General features: G+C 37.7%; 1 long non-coding RNA gene across 2 annotated transcripts in view; it reads left to right on the top strand.

Annotated features, from left to right (window-relative positions):
• The window catches only part of LOC121059684, a 106,775-nt gene that overhangs the window by 52,345 nt on the left and 39,134 nt on the right, over window positions 1–15,296 (top strand). The window lies entirely within an intron of this gene.

Raw genomic sequence — 15,296 nt, 5'->3', positions numbered from 1 at the left:
TATTTAAGCAGTTTACATAGAAAGTGCTATTCCTGACGAATGTTGTCAGGATATTCTTGTCTTTTATTGGTATTCAACAAAATAAATGACATGTACGTGTTTTTGTAAGTCCCATTCCATCACCAGCAAAAAACAAAGCAGGCTTTCATATTTATGAAAGTCTGGCCCTGAACAATTGCTTGAATGTCCAGGTATGAATATTGGTAGCTCTGTATCTATAGTGCTCTTCCATATTTCTCTTTTATCTTTATTGATATTGGTGTTAAATGGGCGGTTTGGGGATATCAGAACTGTGGAACCGATTCATTACAGTGATTTCCTACCTCAGGCAGCAGTAGCTTGAATTTAAAGCCAGTCTCCCCTCCTCCAAAGAATGCATACATGAAGACAGATCGATGTCCACCTCTCCCATTTGCAATAATTCATTTAGTTATGTTAATAAGAGCTATCTATTTGATTTGTCAAATTGAATTACAAAACCCACTGAAGCTGATGGGAATTATCTTGTCTCCTGCCCTAGTGCCTGGCTGCCAGATTAGGGGGGTGGAGGTTAAGATCAATTTTGCTATGGCTCATTTACTCCTGCTGTGCTAGTTTATTCCATTTAGCTCTAAGTAGGATGAAGGGAGACAAGGCGCAGCTTATCTGTCCTGTACTACAGTCCAGCCTTCAGCCCTGTAAGAGCTAGAGATACAAGTAGCAGAGCCACAGTGAGCTCCTTCAGATCATGAAATCTGGCCAAACAACTGTTTCTGAGTTGCTTGCTGGACTTTTGCCTAGTTTATGTAAAATCAGCTCCTGCAGTTGTTAGTCATTGATAGCTCAGGCCTCCAGCTGGAGTGGATAGTTGAAACGGTCATAAATGGAGTTGGAAAAATAACAGAGTAGTAACGACTGGTTTAAAAAAATATATATGTATCTTTGTGTGACATTTCTGGAAATCCAAACAGTCACAAAAAAATCAGCTGGTGGAACAGAGACAACAACACTATGATAAAAAATGTTTTCTTTTTTTTTTTTTTTTTTTTTACTCCCTGAAATGCATGTGTATACACACAGTGATATTCACGTGCCCACTTAGTGTAGGTTGCTTTCTCCCCTGTATTCTTTTTTTTTCTTATTTTTTTCTTTTTTATTAATAATCTGACTTGATTCTCTTTGTAGACAGAACCTAAGTTGAAATAATACCATGCAAGTTACAGCAATATTGTGAAAAGCGCAGTATGTTTTAGCTCTTTGCAGGACTCTTAATCATAACTACAGACTATAGCCTATCCATCTATGTATCTACACAGAGCTCCTGCATGAATGCAGGCTGATCTGATCACTGGGGAGCTGGTGATCATCTGCTTGCTCCTAGGAACCTGCAGTGCATCACGGATGCTGCCCGTATGGTAATCTCGCAAGGAGATTAGACACCTCCTTTTTTGGCTGACGTTAGCCCCCAAGGAAGGTAGGTATTACACAGGGAGGCTGAAGAGTGGAAAGATGACTAACTGGACCTTTACTGTAATGAGATGCCAGTAGGTGTCTAAAGAATGTATAGCACACATACACACGAAAAGGAGGGGGAAAGGTTTCTGATCTCTGAATCCTGAGCTTTGCTGTGTTATTCACAGATAAGTGATGTTGCAGATGGCAAAGAGCCAGTTGTACAGTTAGGCTGCAATTTTACCATGCCGATCACCAGCAAAGGTGTTGTCAAAGATATCTTCTGTGCAATCACATTTCTTTCCTTAATGCATAGCAGGTTGGGCAAGTGCAAACCTCCTTCTTTACTCTTGCCTACAGGCTGTGTGCAACTGGGGCTATGTGTTGAAGGCCCAAGACCATCGCCTGTTTTCTATGGAAGACAGTCTTCCCTTTCTAAAGGCCAGTTATTAAGAAAAAAGATTCCTTCCTCCACATCTCAATTTAACAATTACTGAGGCTTCCTGCACTATCCTGCACATCTCATGGAGTAAGTGACTCATAGAATCCCTGTGCTGCTGAGCAGAAATTAAAAAGAAAAGAAAACAAAACCAATTTACGTCATCGAGGCTAAACTGGCCCTTGGAGGAAGCTCTCTCCAAGTCTTTGAAAGATGTTCAGAAGGATGCTTACAAAACAAGCCTTTAAAATACATCCCATTTGTGAAGATAACCTGATTTGCAAGGAAAACTTGAGGACACTTGGAATGTTCCAGATTAAAGCAAAGAATCACAGAATGATGGACTATCCTGAGTCAGAAGGGACCCATGAAGATCATTGAGTCCAACTTCTATCATTGAGTCCAGCTCCTAAAACAGAGGTTGTCACAGCTTGTTGGTGAGTTGTTTAAAAGAGAGACTCACGTGTATATTTTTAGCTTTATTTGTTTAAGGGTTTATAAATACTTCCGAGAAAACAATAAGAAAAATATATCTGATTCTTCCTACAGGAGAAGGCATATCAGACACAAACTCCAGCATGGTAATATAATGCATTTATAAGGTTTGAGAGCTGATGAAAGTCAGTGGTTTAGTGGTTGTTATTCTGTTCAGGAATGATTACATTTTACAGATAAAACACTATGCACTTGCTTAGGTCCTGCAGAAGCATTCAAGATTTCTAAAAGCCATGTTTGTGTTTAAAGACTGAACAGAATAATAATCTGTAAAACCTACTTTGTTTGAAGAGTTTGCAATCTCATCCTGTACAGGAATGATTAGGAAACAAAATGTCACTCTGTGTTAATGTAACCTCCGTCTTGCCTAGTCTTGCTTTGGTGTGTGATGTACTGTGTAGCAGCAATCACCAGATAAGTTTTGTTGGATGTTAAGCCCGAAGAGAGACATAACCGTGCGATTCCTCTACCATTCATGTTGTTTGTCCCCAAGCAGGTATTCAGGTTTTATAAGTGATGAGCTCATTGAGATTTCTGCTTCTTAAAAGCACCTCAGGGAGACATTTGTCTGTTTGCCATTCTGTATTTAAAGTCTCCAACTGCAGAAATGGTTGCAATGTCTTCATTCAGCTGTAGAATCAGTAGCTTAGATTTGTAACACACACATCTTCCTATGGATGGTTAATGCTGGTTAATGAATCAGCTTTGGAAATCAAACAGAAATAATCATGAGGAATCTTCTCCTCATGACACATAAACACTTTCTACTTACTCTTTTAATTGTGCATTTGTGAAGTTTTCTCACAAACCAAGGGTGTGCTGAGTCCACTGTTTGAAAGAGTGGATCACCCATGAATAGCAGGTGTAAGGAGTGGTGGGGAGAGGCTTAGAAAAATGAGCCCATGAGAATCAGAACCATTGAATGGCTTGGGTTGGAAGGGACCTTGAAGATCATCTAGTTCCAGCCCCAAGAATAAAATAACTGAAATCAGAAACCATTTTGGAAAATGTCTGCAACACAAGTCTTCAGCAAGAATCTATTTTTAGGAGAAAACCAAATTGCTTTTGGCTACAGTAGGAATTCTGGACATAATTCTGCAATCAGTTTAAACTAGTGCACAAGATGTACAAATGCCAATTATATCTGTCTCGCCATATTGCATTTTGATATTTAAACTGCCTGATTAGTGCAGTCTCCCATATTAGATGATAATCCAGCTGAAGAATATTAATTTTCCTAAGAAACATAAACAGAAAGCTAATTTAAAAACAACAAGAAGATAACAAAAACTCTCTATGCAAGGAACATTCTATCTTCCTATTATTAATAATATAGTATGTGTCCAGGACTTTTTATGTTAAAGAATTTGAAAGCACTTTAGAAACTGGTAAACTCTTCTGTGTATAGCATCACACTGCAGTCTTAGAACAGGACAGCTGTTTAAAGTGAACAATAAACACAGTCTTGTAGAGTGCCAGAAGAGGCAGACACAGGGACCTGTAATAAAGAAGGTTGTGACAGTACAAGTTTTCCCTTGATGTGAATGAAACATTTAGCTAGCTTTAAAATGGCTGTCTCAAAGTTTTAGACTGCTTGCCTTTGCTGTGTTTAAAGAACTGGCCTGTATGAAGGTAACTCTCATGACATCCGTTGATGAGGAAATGTGAGCTGCAGGAGTTGTCAGTGCAGAAAACAAAGGCCTCATGTATGTACCACAAATAATATATATATATATATATATATATTTATTTATTTATCCAACATAGGAACTATGGAGAACAGTCAGACTTGTTCTGATAAGGTCATGCCAAATCACGCTAAACATCACCCCAAGGACGGAATAGATAAGGTTAGGATATAAAAGAGTGTTAGGAGTTGGTGTAAATAAGAGAAGAAGAAAGAGAAAAAAAGAGAAGAAGATGAAGTTAGAGGGAGAGAAAAAGAAGAGCTTGGTGGGGAAAGAAGAAATTGGAAACTGAGGAGATGCTGTGTCCTCTTCTCCTCCACCCAGTCAAGGATGCCTTCTTGGTAAGCTCTGCGTCTTCACCCTTTGGTGAAGAATACTCAGGATAGTATAAATCCTTGGCAAGGCTCTGAAACAGGCAAAGGTTGAACTATAAATACTTCCAAATTTCTGAGACTGTCTCAGTGAGAGCCCTGCTAAGGGCTCTCTGAAACAGGTAAACGCTGGACTCTAGTAAGTGTCCTTTGACATGACAGTAACACACATCTTAGAAGTGAGTGCCCAACGCCATGCATTCTGAATACCATGTTTTGTAGTTCTTCAGATGTGCATCCAAACATCTCTTTCATCATGCTTTGTAACAACTTGCTTTACCTCTCTGTCTATGGTGAGCTGATGGATTCATTCCTTCTTATTTTGCTTAACTAGTAGGTCTTTTGAAACAGGGCTCTCTCATATTGCTCTCTAATTTTAGTGACTCTTTCAGAAGTATGTTTTTTTGATCTGTGACGTATCTCAGTGTGAGCTAAGTGGCAGAGCGCAGAAACTAGGAGAGACCTGTACATTGTTCTATTTCTTCTATATACTGGTATCTGGGCATTGTCTAAGCAACTCTCAGGGTCTTCTTAGTGCCTTAAAGAAATCAGATGTTAAATATCATCCTAATTTCCGCTAACAATCAATTTCTGTTGTCTGCTGAGAAGTTGTCATAACTTAGAGTATCGGATTAACCAGCCTGGAAATTGGAAAGAAAAAACACACAAACAAACAAACAAAAAACCCACAGCACTACTGAATGATTTTTCTCAGGATAAAATGCAAAGAATTCGAAGATTTAGGCTGGAAAGAGCTCAAGTGGCTGTGGCGACTATGTTTTTTTCCCCTCATGACTTTTGTCTACTTTGTTATTTACATGTGGTATGCACTTATATGTCTTGGTGTCCTATATAAATACTGACATTAGAGTACTCTTTTAGAATACAGACCTATAAGGGAATAGGTTGGTATTATACTTGTGTCAAGCCAAATCTTAGTGCTGCTAAAAGCTTTCAAACCTCTTTGCCTGTTCACTGCAGGGCAGCTACAGAGCAGTAGCATAGCTTTACTTTTATTCAGTGCTTTAATCAAGTAGACACTCATATCTTCATTAAATATAGGATTGCTGAAGTGTTTTAATTTCATTCTGTTCTATTTCAAGTGACACTGATTTGCTCAGGATTATTTTGGAATTGTTGTGTAGAAACAAGTTTATCTTAAGCCTGCCTGAGATGTTAGGGTTTGGCAGAGCTGGTTAATGTTAGTAAGTCTGAAAAAAATCACTTCCAAAATTAAACCAACATTCCCCAAATCCTTTCATGAACTGTTGGTGACAGCAATGTAATATGCCAGTCCATTCAAGGTATACTGGGAAGAGACCAATATGCATCCAAGAATTTTATTTATTGAAAGCAAGACCTTCAGCATCTGAAGCTTCTCATTTCCACCCTCATTGACCTTGCATTTGAGATTTTGACTGCAACAGGATCAGAATTGATGGTGGTGACTTATATTTCACTCTCGCTCTTGATTTCACTTTGATGTCCATTCAAAATGATTGACTTGCAAAGTAGTTCTTCTTCCATTGGGTCTAGAAGAGTGAAGATGAATAATCGTGGAGATTTTGTTCCAAGAAGAATATCTGTGTATCATCCATATCATTTTGGAAGAAGAGGATAATGTAACTATAAAATAATATGTTTTAATTGCGTATATTTTTACTCACAGTATATTTACTGTGGAATTCCTGACAGTTATTTTGAAGATGCCTTTGACTTTTCACTTATACATATTTCTCTTTAGATAATTGAAAAAATCTACCAGCAGAAGACACTAAACTATGGATTGAGGCTATGAATGAAACATTGTTGTTCTCTTATTATAAGTCAATGTATTTCAAAGATTATACATTTCAACTCATCCTAAAATGACTTAAAATGTGAGTTCTAATAAAGTTCTCTCAGCTTATGTACTTACAAGGTTATATGTATGCATACAATTAATTTACTGCTCTATTTGCAATACTATTAGAATTGCTTCAGTGTTCTTGAGATTACATTGTCAGTTGTGCACAAAACTTAAGGTTTACAAGAAGAACATTAAATTTTAACCAATTGGGTAACTAATCTGGGAACCATTTGAAAAATGCCATTGTGTTCAATTATTTTTTTGTAAAAATACTTGGCCCAGAACAGGAGACAAGTATAAACATAAATCCTGGTTTAAAGAGTTTGCAATTTAAAGCCCTTCAGAAAATTACTTACATGCATATGAAAAATCCAATTAACATTAAAGTTATGCACTGTCAAATACAGGGAATGGTTGTTTTCTAACACAGGATTAGTATTAATGTATGATATTGGCAGCATATGGTTGACAGGCTGTCGAAGACATGCTGTTACTTCAGGGTTTCTTTAGTAATTGGCTTCAAAATACATTTTATTATTTGAAAAAAAGAACAGTTCTGAAAGAGCCAGCAACGCAACTCAAATATCTATGAGATGAGATATACATAGTAAAACCTTGAGTTGTAGATAATGAAAGCACAGATAAATTATAAAAGCAATAACCCAGACCTTAAAAACAGGTTGGAGAAGTGAACAACTACAAAGTTCATTACCTGTAATCCTACAGGATTCACATTTCTTTTGAGGGAGGATCATTGCAGGCATAGATGCAGAACACTGAATTTATAAGCCTCTAAGATGTTTCTAATTTCCCTATCAAATACATAAATTTTGGAAAAGGGTAGGCAGTTTATGTGAAATGAAATGCTTCTTTGAACAAAAACATTATCATACCAAATTAGCAATTGCTAATTGAGTGCCAGATACAGTATCTGACTGGAAGGGGGTATCTTTGCATGGCAATGTGACAGCTTTATAAATACTCTACTACAGGAAATTCTTCTGCATGTCTAATTGTTAACACCACATTGCATTCACAAGGTTATATAAAAGCTGCCAGACGTTACTCAGAACAAATGAGAGCCAAAGAACACCCAGCTTTCAAGTTAGTATTGCTAATAATATTGTACAGGGGAAATGTCTGTCAAAGCAGAGGTCTAGGGATGTATGTATTGCTTCCATTATTATTTATATTACAACAGTATGCAGGTATTCCAGACAAATTTAGTTCTCCTTAGACACACTGCATACAGGTAGAAAGGGATGCTGCCTTTGAGAGCTTAAATCAAAACACGATAGGTGAGACAAGGAAAAGCAGAGGAAAAAAGATACATACTGATTTCCTTCTGGCCAGCCAACAAGTGAGTGACAGGCAGATGGGTTGGGTCCATTCCCCTTGCCCTTCCCCAAGAACAGTTCAGGGCAGGCATTCTAGCTGCCCAGATGGCCTGATCTAGAACAGTGGCATCAAACACCTGCTTTGCAAAGGTGCCCATGACCAAGATACCTGGGAAGACAATTTTGGGTGGATCTGCCAGCTATCCAGTCCCTTGTACTGCAGACAATACCATTACCCCTCTGGTTCCAAGGCTTCTGTTAGGTATGTAAAACAGGATACTTGAGAAGCACATAGCCTAAGCTGGACTTTATCATTATTTTATTTTTATAAGCAAAAATATAAGAGGAAGCTCAGAAGTTGTGTGCTTAGCTAGCTTGTCCTTGTCCTGCCATGTTATCCTTCGTAGTTTTACATATATACTCTTCCTTAGGTGTACGTGAATAATTTTCCCTACGTTTTCATATTGTTCTTCAGCACAGTGAAGCAGCAGATATTTGGCCTTTGCAAAAATTGTAAAAATCAAGATGTAAGCAAAGGAAGAAATTGTGTAAGCTATAGAAATTAGGCAAAGACACTAGTACAATAGTCTGGTGCAAATATTCATTAGGGTGCAAATATTTGTTAGAACAAATAAATATATGATCCGACCTTTCCCTTATCTTCTGTTCTTAGTGCAGCTTACAAAAACAAAGCTAGGACAAACAGTGTGTAGTCTTGCAAGAAGAAACTTGCTTTAAAGGCCTGCTCCAGCCCTCTCTAATGTTTCTTCTCTTGCAAGGCAAAGGATACCATCCACGTTAATCTTTTTTTTTTTTTTTTTTTTTAACTCCTTGTCACGGATCCTCAGTTTCAATGAAACTTGGTAGATCTGTATTTAGAAAAGCAATTTCTTGATGTCTTAATGACTGTTGCAAGACTCCATTACCTATCCAGAAGTCAAGTCTATTCATACAAAATATTTATATACAGGTAACTACTGGCTATCACATAGCCACGCCATAGAGGGGTGCAGGACAAACATATCTAATGTATCCAGTCACTCTTCTGCTTTTGGAAATGCCTTGATTTAGGAATCAAGATTATTTGCTGTTAGTGCCTATCATTATTCCCACTTTGCTTAAGGTCTGCAGACATATACTGCAAGTAAGGCACAACATTTTTTTTTTTTTAATAATGGTCTTGGTACAGGAAATTATTACCCTCAGCGTTCTGCATGATTAAGAACAATTCCAGCCCATGCATTTCAAATGGCGTGGAAAATCAGATGTTCTACACTGCTAACATTTCTCACATGGCTCATTTTGTGATTAACAAGAATCTCACTAATGTGACTTTTATTTTTGAATATTCAATTGCAGTTTGTACGCCTTTAATGGCATACCCACTATTTGTTTTTAAACTACTCTGGCATACAGTGACAGCAGAGGCAGGACCATTAGCCTTCATTACAAAACTAAATAATGGAAACACTCATCATTCTGATAATGCCATTCAGTGTCATACTGCCAAATGCCTATTTTCCCTGACGTTTCTGCTCACAACTGCAGATACTGTAATTGCTATGAGACTTCCTCATTTTTTGGTGTGCTCATTTTTAAATGACAATATTGTGAAATATATCTGTCTACTGATAGTTTCTCTAGTCCCATTGAAAACCTTTTCAGTATTCCTTAGGTTGTTGTAGTGCAACATAAATCTACAGAAGTTAATGTTGAGAGGAAAATGGGTGAGGGGTGCAACTTGAAATGCTTTACTAGATTAGGTGAACGTGAATGACATGAGAAATCCCTCAAACAAAACCTTTCTTTTTGAACATATAGGCTACAAGACTTATCTCATTTTTGTTTGTGCCTTGCCAATGGTGCATATACTTTTCTCATAGTGTATCTGAATAGAAACTTCTTATGAATGAATATTAGTTTTAAAAAGACTTTGCCAAGCATCCCAAGTTTTAATGCAAGCATTCATGCGAGATGAGTTAAGCATACATTGTACTCAGTTCACTGGGCATAAGACTGAACTGTTTGAAAAGCTCCAGATTTAAGTTTGTATATCCACTTTGAAGTAGCTTCAACAGATTTAATATTCCAGGAGCTAACATTCAACACTTGCTGTAAAATGAGCTTTCTGAAAATGAGCTCCCCTTAAAATATCAGCACTGAAATCCTGTCAGAGGTCCTGCTCAGGAATGAAGGTTCCATCTTTCCCTTTTAGCATCAAAATAAGCTTCTTATGAAAATCTATCTTATTTATTTTCTTATTCAAATGTTATGTTATTCTGCTAAAAAGACATTTCCATGATGTTATAAGCAATTTTGATAAGTGAAATCCTTGAGGATACTTCACTAGAAGTAGAAAAACAGAAATTATACTGATGGAAAATATAAAGTTGTTTTTCAAATCTAAAATTGAATGACTGTTTTCCCTTTAATGTGGAGTCATTACATGGATAGCTGCTATAGTAAGTGTATGATCAAATGTCAGGCAGTGTGCAAATATACTAATTTATGCAGTAGAGGAATACCAATCAGCCCTTGGCAGTAACCATGACTGGATGACTGGATCACTGGATGACTAGAGTTTTAACTTTTTGGGTCTGAATCTTACTTTCATTTTCTCCCACAGTAAGTGTTTCTACAAATTCTGCCTCCACATGTGCAGCTGATCATGCTGGACAGCATGTTTCAAGTGTGATGCTAGGAAAAATTCCTGATCTTGTGCCTACAATCTGGAGGCACCATGAGATGACTTTCCAGACATTTACATTTTTATTGGCAGTTGTCTTGACAAAGTTTGGAGTAAAATAATCTCCCATTAGAACTAGGATTCATATATATATATTTTTCCTTTTATCATGGAGTAATAAGCCAGAACCTGCTGTTCTGTGCAGCTTTATACATTGTGCTTAGGGACATGGTTTAGTGGGTGATATTGGTGGTAGGGGGATAGTTGGACCAGATGATCTTGGAGGTCTTTTCCAACCTTAATAATTCTATGATACATATTGAATAACTCATTTTAATAACCTACCTTAAAACTTAGGAAATGGCAGTTGTCCTGTTGAGGTTGTGTCTTGCATCTAGTTACTGAAGTTTATCAATGATCTGCAGTTACTATTTTGTTTTGAAAGTATAATTAAAGTATACATTAACCAATATCCTGCATAACAGACAACAGATATAAAAGGACATCATCTCTTCAAATATTGGTTTCCTCACGGACCGGATACAGGAATGAAACAGAGGAACTTATTAGTTTCTTTATTTGCTGTAACATTTTTTTACAGTCACACAGAATACTAAATTTTACATAGCTCTCTGGTATACCAGCACCGGCCAATTATATTACTGCTGGTAATCAGTTTACTTATCTGTCATATTTCTGTCACATTAGCTTTGTGTGTAAGAATGCACACTGTGCAGTCTAGAAATCTTTTCCATTGCTTATACTTGTATTCATCTCACATGCTGAGCAACTAGGCTTGCACTTTATGGGAAGTAGTGGTTGATCAGTACGGGAGTGAAAACCTTATTGTGAAAGAAGGCAAATTAAGACACTCTGGTATCTTTCAAATGTGCTAGTATATAGGAGGGGAAAAAAAAAAAGACTTAACATTTGTTAAAGTAATAGCTTGTAGAATTGCTCAATATTGCATACAATTTAACCCAATACAACTTGTTGTTTTCTGTTCATTTGTTTGTTTGTTATTGGTTATTCTATGAGATAACACAACTGTCTTTAAATGAAAGCTCTCTCACCTGATTCAAGGTCAGTATGTAGGCATTATGCAAGTTCATGCCCAGAGCACCTACTGTGGAGCCAAGGACAGGCTAAATTTTTATGCAGCCATAATCCAGAACAATGTAATCATCAAAGAAAGGAGACACAGAATGAGGACCAAAAGGCTGTTGGACAGCAGGCACCATTTAATTCCTCTCACCATTGGCATGCTTCTGCCAAACCTAACAGAATAATTTTGCTGTCACATCTCTGCAGCTTTTACTGGCATAACTAACATAAAGCAGACATGTCTGTTGTCAAAATATCATCAAAGATAACCTGTGTTTTACCTAATCATCCTGAAATCATGACAAGCTGGATAATTGGAGCTGCCTCACTCCTTGCGTGACATCCTCTCTGTGACCCATCATTTTTGAGGGCATCTTTCCCTTTAAGTCCTCCTGAAAATTGTGTCCAACATTTTGATGGGTGTGAACTGCTGAGTGATAGAGTAATACAAAGTGCAGTGCAGCACTCTAATCTCAGTTATTAATGTGCAGATAATAATAATTACATTCCATTAGTAAATTGGCAGGATACATTCAATTCTTTTGCTTGCAGTAAAATTTATTGGTATTTTGGCAAAATATGCCTCATCCATTTCCGAACAAGTAAGCGAATTTTAGTGCTTCAAGTCATAAAAACAGAAAACTCGTACTTGGAAGAACTAACAAGTGGCTAAGAATTGATTGGCTTCTGACATTTTACATTGAAAGATGGCTACCAATGGCACTACTTCTATTTTTCATCTACAATATTCCAACTAGAAGACTATTTCAGAAATTCAATCATTTGGTGAGGAATTTGTTCCTAATTTCCATTCCAGATTTATTTTTTACTATTGTATATTCATTTGTATTAGAATTAATGCGTAATTTTTTCAGCTTAAATATCTCCTTTCATTGCTCTTTGTATATAAAGATAATTTAATGTCTTTCAGCATTCAATACATTTTTTTTCTTTCTTTTTTTCTGTCACCAGATCTTTTGAAATGTTGTATGTACACTTTAATTCAAATCTGAAATAGCAACCCTTCTTATCTGCGCATTGATTGTTTGAGGAAGAACTCTACTACCATGAGGGCCAAAAATACCTTGTTTCCTGCCATTGTAACAGTATTATTTTTTTTTCCCCTAGCTCCGGCAGAGTTCAACTGTTGACATGATCATACAGTTCAAAGCAGTATTTCTTTCACTAATAATATTAAAAATGTTTCTGTTCACGTTCAAGATAAATTCTTTAGTCCTACATAACTCATTACATAACCTCAGCAAAAGCTTTTTACAAATCCTTTTTCATCTTGAGAACTATTCTATTGTGCTTTCCCTACTCTGTATTTGATGTTGTCACATCCTGCTTCAGTAGTTCTAGTTCTTCACCTCATTACTCAGGTTTTCTGCATTACTCCACAAACAGCTTCATTGCTTCCTTCTGATTTCATGATATTTCCTAAAACAGTTCAATATAGCCAACCTGATCAATTCTCTCACCCACAGAAGTTTGTTCATTCAATTTCTTCCGTTTGTTCTTTCATTCCTTCTTTCATTCCTTCTTTCATTCGTTCTTTCATTCTTTTGTTCTTGTGTCTTTTATCTTATTCTTTAGTATAGCCTTATTCCAGACCACAGCCTTGTTGTTTACATTGTTTTTCACCTGTTATTTTTTAACACCGACAGTGGAGACAGCATAAATCTCTCCCAGCCATAACAAAACACTTGCCTCCTAGATGGATGTTTTCCTTCATCTATTTTTGTAGTCTTGGTTGCAGAAAGTCAGTGCTCCAGGCAGTCAGGTGTAAACTCCCCTGAGAACTGTGCTCTTTCTGAGTGGTTCCTAAAGACTAAACATCTCAAAGTCCTCTCCCTCACACCAATTCCTGAGACATCTGTTTGGTGTGATAATATTCATGGCTTCAACCTCCTCCTCAAGGAGCAAGGAGTGGGCCACATCACCAATGTTTAGACACCTGTATGGGTATTTCTAGGTTGTAATCCATCTCCTGGCAATGTGTGTATTTTGGTGAGATTAGTCGTATGTGTCAGCTTCTCTCCTTTGACCCCAAAGGAAGCCCATATCAGGAGAGGAGAACTGCTTTGTTTCTCTATGAGGCTGTATCCACACCACAAAACTGAAGGTGTTCAGGCATGTTCCTGGACAGCGAACACATCTGGCTTGAGGCTATGCCAACAACCTCTTGCAAAAGGATGACTGCTTGTGAAGAGTCCATTGGGAAAGGTTCTTTCGAGCCCTTGGATCAGTTTAGTCCCTTAGTTATGCCTGGGGACGGTATGGGAGAGAGATGTATGACTTGAGACAAAAGCAGTCTGGGGACAACCTTAATGGCCTGGCAACAATTCTGGGTGTCATTTCACATTGTAACAATGTCTTCTTTAAACCTCTTATAACTTTGTCCCAAGTCTGGTGTAATTCTTCTCCAGCCTTTCCAGTGGGAAGTACTGTCCCAGCCAGGAAGAATTAATGGTGTTTTGATGTACCCAGGTTCACTATTTTCAAGTGGAAAACTACTCAGTATTTGTGGTCTTTTCAGTTCCTTTTGTGGATACTAAACTGCTTGGTAACTAAATATACTCTAAAGAGAGGGTACATTTCATGTAATTGCTCAATATTCTATTGTCATCAGTCCTTGTGTGGCTGTGGTGGAAAGTGAATGGTTCAATATCCCTTGATAAAAATGCTTATATTAAAGAGCTTAATTTCTTTCTCTACCCATTTACTTCTCCACTGTTTGTTTTTATGCCCACTCTCCCTTTTGTGAATTTGACAGAAAAATATGGAATAATTTTTGCTGTGGTTCTGGCCACAGCTGGCCTGCATATGACATTTTACCTATGATATCATGTGCCGAAGTAGTTCATTAATGCTTCCAAAGCAATCATCACTATGTCTTAAATTTTTTTTTCTTGTCCTTTTAACCCAGCAGAATTATGGAATTGCTTTCATTCTGAGATGTAAGTTACAAGATATCAGGGCTTTTGCCTTAACATGTGCTTTATTTTTTCAAAGGTACCAGTGGGAATTCAGCTCCAGAACTGCAAGGAAGGCCAGAGCCCTGCAGCATCAAAGAAATGTCTGAGCTATGCCACATTGTTTGATATTCATAGGCTCTGCTTTGCTCCATGAGTGGGTGCCTCTGCTCTTGAAAGCATGCCAGTGCTCCTTATTTCTTCCATCCATGGATGGATGGTATTGCCCACATATTTTTGTAAAGCAGCTGGGAGATAAAATACACTGTATATTTGACATGTCATTATAGTAACATTACAATAGCTATTGTGTCTTTGTGTACAGTAGATATTTGTGTCTTTGGCCATTAAATCAAGATTTTAGTAGGAGGATAAAAGCAGAGCTTTCATTTTTAGTCAGCTAAAATTTTGATTTCTACATAATTGCATTCATAACACATTCAATGCCTATGATGACTTTATGTCCCTCTACAAAGGGCTCTTCCTCTATGTGAAGAATTGTCAAACCCTTTCTCCAGTCCACTGTCATGAAAGGTGGAACTAAACCTGCAACTTCTAGGCACGTGCATTCCTGCTCCCATAGCACATTTGTGCTCCTTGTCAACCCTGCCAATCCTGTCAATCCTCCTGTACTCTAGCACAACACTTGCAAGAGAAAGATCCCTCTCAGTGCATCTGTGGGAGGGAGTCCTGTTGGGCTTCAGTCCCATTTCTGTATTCCATGGGGCTCAGGGGTCTCTGCTGTTCTTCGTGGCTGTGACAGTGAGGAGATTACTGACATATGAACTTTGCTTCTGACACAAGGACCAGGTTTTGGAGCAGATCTGTAGGGAGGCTCAACTGCAGCCCCACTGAACCCCCAAGCCAGGGCCAGATTTCTCTCGGCCAAGTTCACCTCACTTCTACTGGGCTGCACCCATG

This window comes from Cygnus olor, chromosome 1, assembly GCF_009769625.2.
Source record: "Cygnus olor isolate bCygOlo1 chromosome 1, bCygOlo1.pri.v2, whole genome shotgun sequence".
Taxonomy (NCBI): Eukaryota; Metazoa; Chordata; class Aves; order Anseriformes; family Anatidae; genus Cygnus; species Cygnus olor.
Note: the sequence above shows the minus strand (reverse complement) of the source record. Positions and strands in the feature narration are given on the sequence as shown.